The sequence below is a fragment of the Triticum aestivum genome, chromosome 2B (assembly GCF_018294505.1).
Source record: "Triticum aestivum cultivar Chinese Spring chromosome 2B, IWGSC CS RefSeq v2.1, whole genome shotgun sequence".
NCBI lineage: Eukaryota > Viridiplantae > Streptophyta > Magnoliopsida > Poales > Poaceae > Triticum > Triticum aestivum.
In genome coordinates, this window is record NC_057798.1 from 332,823,025 (window position 1) to 332,833,063 (window position 10,039).

At 42.2% G+C, this 10,039-nt stretch overlaps 1 long non-coding RNA gene across 3 annotated transcripts; it reads left to right on the plus strand.

Moving 5' to 3' along the window:
- Positions 1-1,629: 1,629 nt before the first annotated feature.
- On the plus strand, positions 1,630-8,457 carry LOC123044873 (uncharacterized). 3 transcript variants are annotated; one of them, XR_006420647.1, is made up of 7 exons: positions 1,630-1,994; positions 2,862-2,940; positions 3,326-3,484; positions 4,804-4,868; positions 5,880-6,688; positions 6,766-7,793; positions 8,141-8,457. It is a non-coding gene; the product is annotated as an uncharacterized lncRNA (long non-coding RNA). The 3 variants fall into 3 exon arrangements; XR_006420646.1 differs by having other exon boundaries at positions 2,463-2,940; positions 6,766-8,457; XR_006420645.1 differs by having other exon boundaries at positions 6,766-8,457.
- Positions 8,458-10,039: the final 1,582 nt, after the last annotated feature.

The window sequence follows — 10,039 nt, forward strand, 5'->3', positions numbered from 1 at the left end:
TGGAGAGGCCTCTCACTCCGCCAACGGCGGCGCCCGTATCCACGGTCTTCGTCGGCACGGTTGTCGACATCATTGCCGTCCCTATCACCGACCACACCTCCGCCTTTGCTGCGTGCGGGGGTTCTTCCCCGCCTCTTGGCTCTCAGCGTGCCGCTCCCCAGCCCGCCGTCGAGCAGCCATGGCCGCCGCACCGGCGCATGGAGCCCGGCCACGCTCGGACTCGCAAACGGCGCGGTTTCAAGCTCCGGCCTTCTCGGTGGTTCCTCCTTAGAGGAGGATGAGGGAGCGCCTGGTCCCTTCCCCCCGTCGCCGGTGATGCATCTGCCATGGCGGCCTTCGCTTGTGTTGGTCTTGGTCGCATCGCGCGCACTTTGGTACAAATACATTTGCATGTATTCTATATATCTGATAAAGATTTTCATACTGGGAATCTTCAAGTCTATATATAGATTTCTACGGGGATCAATCTGATGAAAGATAATATGTGACTGCCACCAACTCTATACTTAGGGAAGTGAAATGTTTCCATTCTTGTTGAGTGAAAAGGAGATATTTTAAAATCGCTAGACACGATGATATTGTTGGCTCAACTCGAGCCTTATTTACTATCCCTATGGGTACTCGAGTAGGATCAAGGATGCATTATCGTGTCTGGGTCAACCCGTATCCTACTAAACTATAGAGATATCCGTCAGAATAGTTTCCATAACGAAACTTATGATGACAACAAAGAGGAATATCTTCTCTTTACCATATGCAACGGATATGGCAAACACATTATCTATGTATCATCATGATTGCACTACACATACTACAAAACCCGTAGCACATGTTGCGTACAGGATAGTTTTCTAGAATGTCTTTTACATGACAAACTTGGCATGCTCGCCTTGGTCATCCAGACATTGGGTTGAAATAGAATCTATCAGCAATTCCATTGGTTTATGATTATTATGATGCTAAATTCTAAACATTTTTGGATTTTATGTGCCCTACATGTGAATCAGGGAAGCTAATTTTATGGCTCGCGCACCTTAACGTCTACACTGAACCACTCAGTCTCCTTGAACACATCAAGTCAAGGTAAGTGGCTCTTCCTAACCATTGACTAGACTATCCAAGTATTCGATGGTTCTAAAAGACACATCTATACGATGGTATCAAGTGTGCTTTATCCACATGAAACCATTGGCTCATTATCCTGAACATCAATTACAGTCAAAATTGAATGGACAACATTGTAGAATTCTCCTTGTGTGCCTTCACTATGGCCCTAGGATTGAAGTTTAGCACTTTGTCCTATATGTCTAGACTCAAACTGGTTTAGTAGAATCCTTTATCCAAAGAATTAAGCTCATTCCATGATCTTAACCTCATCTCTACTCCTAATGTCTCAGTTGGTAGGTCGCGTTCCGGGTTTAATTTTCGTCCCACCTACCATGGTTTTTTTTGGTACCGAGTCACCACGAACCGAAAAAACTCCTAGCGACGCCCCACCCAGTCCACACGCAAACCTCCCTCGCACCAGAGAAAAACGGACGAAAAAAACCTACGAAAGAAAACCAGCGAAAAAAAATCAGAGAATAAATCGCACGAGCGAGGCCTCCTGCCCTCGAGCGACCAGTCGCACGCCCGACTCGCACACCAGATCCCTTCACCGCTGCCCTCCATCCTTCGCCACCGCAGATCCATCTCGCCGCCGCCGCCCTCCATTCCTCTCTTCCCTTCAAGCTTGTCAACGGCGAAGCATACGGCGCTCCATCCCTTCGCCTCCAGGAACCTACCACGTGCGCCGAGGCGAGGGTCTCATGGACTCCGTCCGTCGCCGCTTGGCTGACGACCCCGCCGCCGGGCAGGAGGAGTGTTCCGCGCCGTGAGGAACCCGCCACGCGCGTCAAGGCGAGGCGCCTCCTGGGCTCCGTCCGTTTCCAGAGCGAGCGCCCGCGAATACCTAGCTAGCCGCCGCCGTCGTGACCGTTCTAGCCACCGCCAAGGTAAGATGCTTTCTCCATCTCAATTTCCTTCCTTCCCCATCAAGGTTAATTTGGATGCGTACTTAAGTGATTTTGGTGTTGCTCATTGGATTTGTATATGTACGTGCGTGTGTCTTCGATCTGCTTCGTTTGGATACGTTGTTAAGTAATTCACATCTTCCCCGTTACAATACGTGCATGATCTTGTCTTGTGCTCTCGGGTTTATATATCTGCTTGCTTAACATCTATCCTACTGCCTGAAATCAGCAGTCAATTTGTTCAGGAAAAGAAATCCACTTATTAGGAAGTAAAATGAAGCAACCATATCGGTCCATAAATTTGTTCATTGTATTTTGTTCATAATAGCACACACAACCTGTCATGTTGTTAGTCAAATATATAGAGGTAAAGTGCTCACTTGGGGAAGTTTCTGCTATTGTTAAGCCTGATGTCGAAGAGTTGGACATGATTTGTGAATCTATGTGCAGGTAAATGGAACACTGGATTGCTTGTGATTGGCCTAATAGGGAGTCTGCAAGACGTGATTTCTATTCAAAGCATCTCATCCAGATCACTTTACAATACTTTTCATCATATTTAGAAAATGCGTGTATGCATATAAGTTTCGTGAACATTTTTTTTTGAATATCCAGGTCAATTTATGCATATCCAGATTACTTTACAAACAGAACAAATATGTGTATTCCTTTTTCTAAATATCTAGAAAAGCATTCCTCCATGTAATAGGGTTTTTGAAAGCAGTATGCATATAAGTTTCGTGAACAATTTTATTTTGTTATTGCAACCATAAGAAAGGATCTTACTGGATTGTCCTGGAAAACATTACTCTTCTATTGCCGATAACTGGATCTGTGTTAACTCAATAGGGTGATCTAGCGAGTTATCTTGAGACAAAAGGTCGCCTGCAATCTTATAAAGTGATCAGACTTGCCCTGAGACTGCAAGGTATGTTAGGATTCATGACATATGTATCTTCTTTTCCTATTTTTTTCCTTTTAACTACCATTTGAAGTATTGACTGAAGCTGCTCGCCTTAGTGCATAATTTTGTAGTCACCTGAAAATAATGTAGCATTGACTGAAATTGCTCACCATTTGAAGTATTGACTAAAGCATTAACTACCATTGAAGTATTTTCTTTAATTTTTGACCAGAAAAGCATGAAGATGAATTAATTTGATTCATGTAGATGAAATGGTTTTCAATTTCCATTTGTGTTGTTTCAGTGAAACAAAATGATATTGAAACTATTTTCATTTATGTGTTGTTTCAGTGCATTATTATCTTCCATGATTTGTTTTTCACTGTTACATTTTGTTGCATATATGCAGGCCATCTACCATTCTGCTGCTATTTGTTATTATATCATCTTGTTTGTGAACTTAAAAAGGTCCCTCAAAGAGAAGTGTTTTTCATATGCTCCTGAATCTGGTGTGCGGTATGATGGAGTTTACAAAATTGAGAACTGTTGGAGGAAGATTGGTGTTCAGGTAATTTTACTTCCTGTACAGAGGTTCCACATGCTGCTCCCTACTTTGTGCCACCGAATCGAAGATCAATGTATATTCGTTTGATTTCTTTCTCAGGATACGTACAAGGTCTTAATGTTAAACTGAAGTATTTTTTATTGCTTACTAAACCCTCCTAACTCAACTGACTTGATGTTAAACAGAAGTATTAATCAAGCTTGTTTGCTTTTTTGTACGTATATGCCTACTTACCTCGCTGTATATGTTGTTCGATGGCCAGCCATAGAAGGTTCTGATTTTTACAGAATGGTGTCAAGTTGAGTTCATATTTTAATTTTTATCCATGTGGTGTTTAAACGATGACTATGTACAGTTCATAGAAATTGCGAGGCATAGAAATGATTCAATCTTGATTTTTTCCAGTTTGATTCAGAGCTATTACCTGCTGCACCTACCTATGCGAAAATCTTACTCCAAGCAATCCAAAATTAAGCAGCATAATTTCTCACAGATTTATATAAATTCAGCGACAACTGCTGGGACATGAGCTTCTTTCATATTATCCTGCTTTTTTTCATGATTAATTGGAGGTCCGTAAGGCAGTTCTACCTCTCTCTCGCTACCACAAAAACTTTCTCTTCAACAAAAAAAACACAGACAAGAGCATAGAAAGTACACAGGAGAGCTGCATTGTTATTGATAGAGGAAGGGCATGAGCACACTAATTGTGCGGGGAAGAGAAGTAAAATGGAAACGATAATGAGAAACAAAAAAATTGTTAAGATCTCATAATAAGATCGGGCACCAGCCACCACCCACAGGAGTATACCTATAGGAGGTCCTAAGGTACTAGCATGCATGCCAATGAATGGCTCATGCTCTGCCTAATCTGCAATGCTTGGTTCGTCATTCTTTTTTTCTTATAGTTCATGATTTGTTTTCAATTATGCAATTTAGAAAATAAGTATGTTTATTATGCCATTATACCATATCAGTATATAGGTTATGTAAAGAGAAGTCTGGTACAGAGTGGACTGTTCTGAATGGCTTATCGGAAGTGAGGTCTGCTCATACTCAAGGAAGATGATGTGCAACCAGTGGAGAAGATTAGGATGAGAATTCCAGTGATACTATGGATTAGTGTCTAAATACAAAATTCCATGATTTGCTACTTATATATTTAGATTCCACTATAACGTTGCTGGTGATAGATTAGTGCAACATATTCTTGTTAGTGCTACATGGCTTTGAACTATTTGGCTAAAATTATGTATCCTTAGCGTCTTTCCGTTTTGCCCAAACAATAATGATGAAGCATTTTCAATTTTTGTGATACCCAGGTGCCAACAACAAGTGGGGAGAGAATCAATGCAACCCTTGCTGAGGATCTCCAATTCTTCAAAAGGTGATCTTGAGATCCACTGTTGTTGGTGGTGCCAATTTACTCAACATCACTCCTTAGTACATAGTTGGATATGTTGGGAAAAGTGTTATTCTTTTCATTTTTTTCGTGCATGTTTAGGTTCTAATGTTGATGTAGGCAAGCATCACCACTGTTTTTGTTCCTGTGGGTATGTTTCTTGTACTCTTGCTGAATTGTTTGGTGGTGATGACCGGCTGGAAATATCATTCTCTTTCGATCCATATGTATTACTGGTTCTGGCAAACAATTGGTGCTTCATTAGTTTCGGTTTGATATACGTACGTATATTCCTTGAATAAACACTAATGCATGAGTGTTAACTTTTAGTTTTGTGTACAAGCATAGTACATGAAAAGCAATTAGTAGATGACATTTCTGTTGAAAAGCTGCTAAGTCATGATGTGCCGGTTGATATTATCTGCTCCCCAACTCAGGCCATCTTGAAAAATACTAAGAACCCAAGCCACAAGGTTTGACTTATTCATCTCACTTGGTAAACTTGCAAATAGACCTTCCACCACTAGATATCAAGGTATCTATTAGATGTCAAGATATTACCTGTTTAATAATCAAGAAAAATGGAGCAGTTGCAAGAAGAGGCAATGGTCAACCACATCCCAATGTCCTAAGCCTTTTTTGGATAGTGCTTGATATTATTTTAGAAGATTTTCCCATGTGACTTATGAAGAAGTTAAAAAGTTGTCCAAGTGTATGAAATCATACAGATGTATGTTCAATAAGATTTTTATTAAACCATTAGAATATGTATGCCCCCATTAAATAAAATTAGTGTTAAACCTTAGTGACGATCTTAATCATTTGTTTTATTCATTTATAAGCATTGTAGCCTGAAGCTTCATACTAACCTGGTCATGCAAATGTTTTAAGAACCTCACGTGATTCACCGAGTATGCGGGTTTCAGGAACCTCACTTCATACTAACCAACCTTGGAAGTTCAATCGATCTAATTTTTGTCCTTATTACCCTCCCAGGAGAGAAGGATCGTCGGACATGAGCGGCGGCATCCGGCGCCAGTTCTTAAACCTGGGGCTGTTTGATGGGCGCAAACGCGCATATTCACTGCGCCGCTTGGACCTCTCCAAGATGGACTTTTTTCATCGGACCGCACAAGAGGCGCCCACACATGGCAAGGTGGTGCCAACACTGACGCCCGCCAAGGCATGTGCGCCCAACAGGAGAAGGATCTGCAAGACCGACTTGGCGACGGCAGAGGCCGCGGCACCCAAGCCAGTTCTTAAACCTGGGGCTGTTTGACGGGTGCAAACGCGCGTATTCGCTGCGCCGCTTGGACCTCTCCAAGATGGACTTTTTTCACCGGACCGCACAAGAGGCGCCCACACATGGCAAGGTGTTGCCAACACTGACACCCGCCAAGGCATGTGCGCCCAAGAGGAGATGGATCTGCAAGACCGACTTGGCGACGGCAGAGGCCGCGGCACCCAAGATCAATCCGCCAAAAAGCGAGCTGCTCGTGAGGCCACCGGAAGTCTCCTACTCCATCAGGTCTCCTCGTTGTCTTCATTTCTTGCCCACGACCTCGGAGAGCAAGGTCATCTTGGCCGATCGCGCGAACCGCATGTTACGCTTCGACACCATTGACGGTTGCAGCTACATTGATACAATGCCTAGCCTCAACGGGTACAAGCACTCGCCGCTGGCCATCTCTGTCCCTCCGACGGACTTGCACCTCCATGGACGGCGAAGACACCGGCAACCTCTACATCATTGACGCTCACCTGCAAGGTCAACCCCTCCCCCCGGTCCTTCCCCGACATCATCAGTACGTTATCCTCCCTGCTGCACCATTTCTCTTTCGGTTGGGAGAGTAGTTCTTGACATTGCCACATGTTTGATCAGGCGAGTACCTCGGGGCAGAGCCCGCGCTACCGTACCTGAGCCCCTACATGCGCGGCGAGAACCTGCTCGTCGGTGCCAACTTCGCGTCCGCCGGCGTCGGCATCCTCAACGACACAGGCGTGCAATTCTCAAGCTCCACGCGCACGAACACACACATGCTCGAATCATGTATATGTATCTACAATAATGCAATGTTGATCCTACTTGTTTTCAGGTTACAATTTCTGTATATATACTACAATGTTGATCCAACTTTTCGGCCCTCGTTCTCCTATCGTATAAATATTTCGGTGAGAATCTGGGTCCACTTAGCATGGAGGAGCTTGAGTAAATTGAGAACCAAATAGAAATATCCCTCAAGTTGTGAAGCATATCAGGTCAAGAATAATCTCAGGTTCATCAGCTTTAGATATTTTTCTGTTATACATGACTTCTCCCATGTAAATTGGGTACATGTCTTTCTACTTGATATTAGTGTAACCTGCCATATCTCTCCCATGTAAATAGACTACCAGATTTACTTCATCTCAGTTGTTACTATCTCTTAGAAATTCTTTCTGCATTCATCATAGAAGCAATTAAATTCACTATCAGCGAAGTTCACTGCAAGTTTGCTGCACAATTTTTATTTGATAGATACACGTGAGATTATTATTTTTCTTTACGTTTGTTCAATATATGAATAATTCATTTGAGAACAGAGACAAAACATGACAAGAAAGGGGAAGAACTAACCTACATGGAGCTTGGTCAAGATCGCCACTCATGTTTGATGGTATTGTTTCTGGTTCCACCGACATTGTTGATGCCTGTTACCTATGGCCCTGTTGCTACTTTCCTCGGTCGGTGTCCACCAGCCACTGCATGCAGACAATAGAATTTAGGCCAGCAATTGTCGCTGATCTACGCTACAGGTCGACCCATAGACAGGGAAAGGAGGCGATGGCTGGTGGGGAGAGGAGCCGAGGGATGTGTTGTGGCGGGACAAGAGGCGCAGTGGCAGGGAGAGAAGGTGAAGACTACGCCATGTGAGTTGCTGAAGTTGTGACTTACGCGGTGGGGATAAGGGACGTGTGATGTGCTTGTGTGGTGAGAGGCGAGGAGTGGCTTTTCCTTTTTGTGGGAGGCTGTTCATATTTGTCTATTCTATTTTTATATTAAAGATACATACAATTATCTATCATCATTATAATCAAGATAATAAATATTTATTTATTCCAGTATGTGTTGAATTATTTTGTTTTTGATTTTAATATGCTCTCATGGAATGGTAAAAAATTGGTTCATCCAATTTACAAGTTGAGTACTCTATGTTTGCACGTTCTTACGTTTTCGTGTGAAATCTTCATGCTAACTGTATGAAGTACTCATGCAGGATGGTTACAAGTCAATGAAGATTTTTTTACTATAATTGCTCAAGTACTGTGCGAAGGAAGCTGAAGACAATATTTCTGATATTTTAGGAGATGCAAGTGAGGTGGAATAATGAAAATACATTGCATCAAGTACATTTTTCAGTTGTTGCTGTAATTTTTTTCTATACATGTGAAATTGGAAGTGCATTATGTTTATGTATGCAATCAGAAAAAATTAAAAGGCCCGTGGCAACGCACGGGCATTGTACTAGTAATTGTAACTTACCAACTTTACGTTGGAGTCATGTATTTACACGCTCATGACCAAACTTCATAATGTCATTCCCCTCTATCTTTGATACGTGATAATCTACCAAGTATTTCCCATCTGCGGTAATTCGGTTGAATACCGATATCACCACCCCGACATACATCATTGGCCCCTCAACATATATTTGGGATCTATGTGAGGAATAACTGTATAACCGTCAATACCTCAAGCCCCTCACATGGGTAGTTATTCAAGGTCAGTATGTTGATTCAATGAGGAACATTTCCAGGCATTAGGGGGAGATTTCAAGTACCATACATAATGCCAGGAAATTAGTGAAATGCTCAACACATTTTTGCCTCAAGTCCACGTACTCAAAGATCTGAACCATGCGTGCAAAAGATTTGCAACACATTGCAAATAACCTGTCAGATTCATTTGCTGAAAATAAAGGTGTCACATAATCATACAATCCTGCAAAAATATGCCCGAAAGAGTGGAGGTACCAACAAAACCACTCAACTCCCCGTTCACAGCAACATGGGGAGAAGTATGGCAATAGTACATTAGGATTCGGCTTCTCGCAAGCAAGGATACCGAGGCCTCTGAATTAGTAAATGCAAGTCAACTTCACGTTGGCAGACACCTAATGGGTAGTATACACCTAGTGGACGGGCAACCTCCACCAACCCAGGTCATAGTACACACAATGACCAGGACATCGGGATACCCGACTCAACCGCATTGGAAATCGCGAACAGTCACCATGGGTAACGATATTTCCATCAACTCTGTTGATATATAGATTCTGGAGAAACATATAATCAGAAGTCTACAATTGTCGACATACATTTCTCAACTAGATTGATAAAAACTTTCACATGATTCAGGTCCAAAGACCATGGCCATGGCAAAGTGTGAACAACACTCGGACTGAACTCGAGCAAAGGGTATAATCTAGGTAGAAAATTTTTTGCTCAATAAAGGGAAAGGTATTCACATAAGCAATACCTACACCAGTTTTCTTATGAAAACAGAATTGGGAACAACGAGGTGGTGAAACATAGAGCAAGTCTTGTAGCACAAGGGTTCACGCAGATACCCAACTTTTCTCCAGAGGTGAAATCTCATTCCGATAACTTATATCATTGGCAGTACAAAATCATCTATTTATGCAGTTGATAGATGTAGTGATAACATATCCATGTTGATCACTAGATTTAGACATATATGGTTCCCAATGGAATCTCACTTCTGAATCAAAATGCAAAATGCAACATACACTTTTTAAAAACTAGTAAGTGACCATATGACTTATTGTTGTCGGTACATTTTGGTACACAAGGATTACTCCTACAATGATGATTACCCATGCTTGTCTGTCATACACAGGGATTACTCCTGCAATGACGAAGCACATGATCATATTAATGGCGGGTTTTGAGATGAAGGATTGGGTAAAACCTCGAGCACCTTCACTCATACATTATGGTACACTATGTTGTCTATATCCAAAATATATTGGAGAAATTCATTGTGGGCAAATCTTATACACCCATAACTCACATGGCTTCATTCTCTAGACATAGAGAAAGATCCATTAAAACCATGAGTTGATGGGAATGAGATATTGGGACACAAAGTTCCA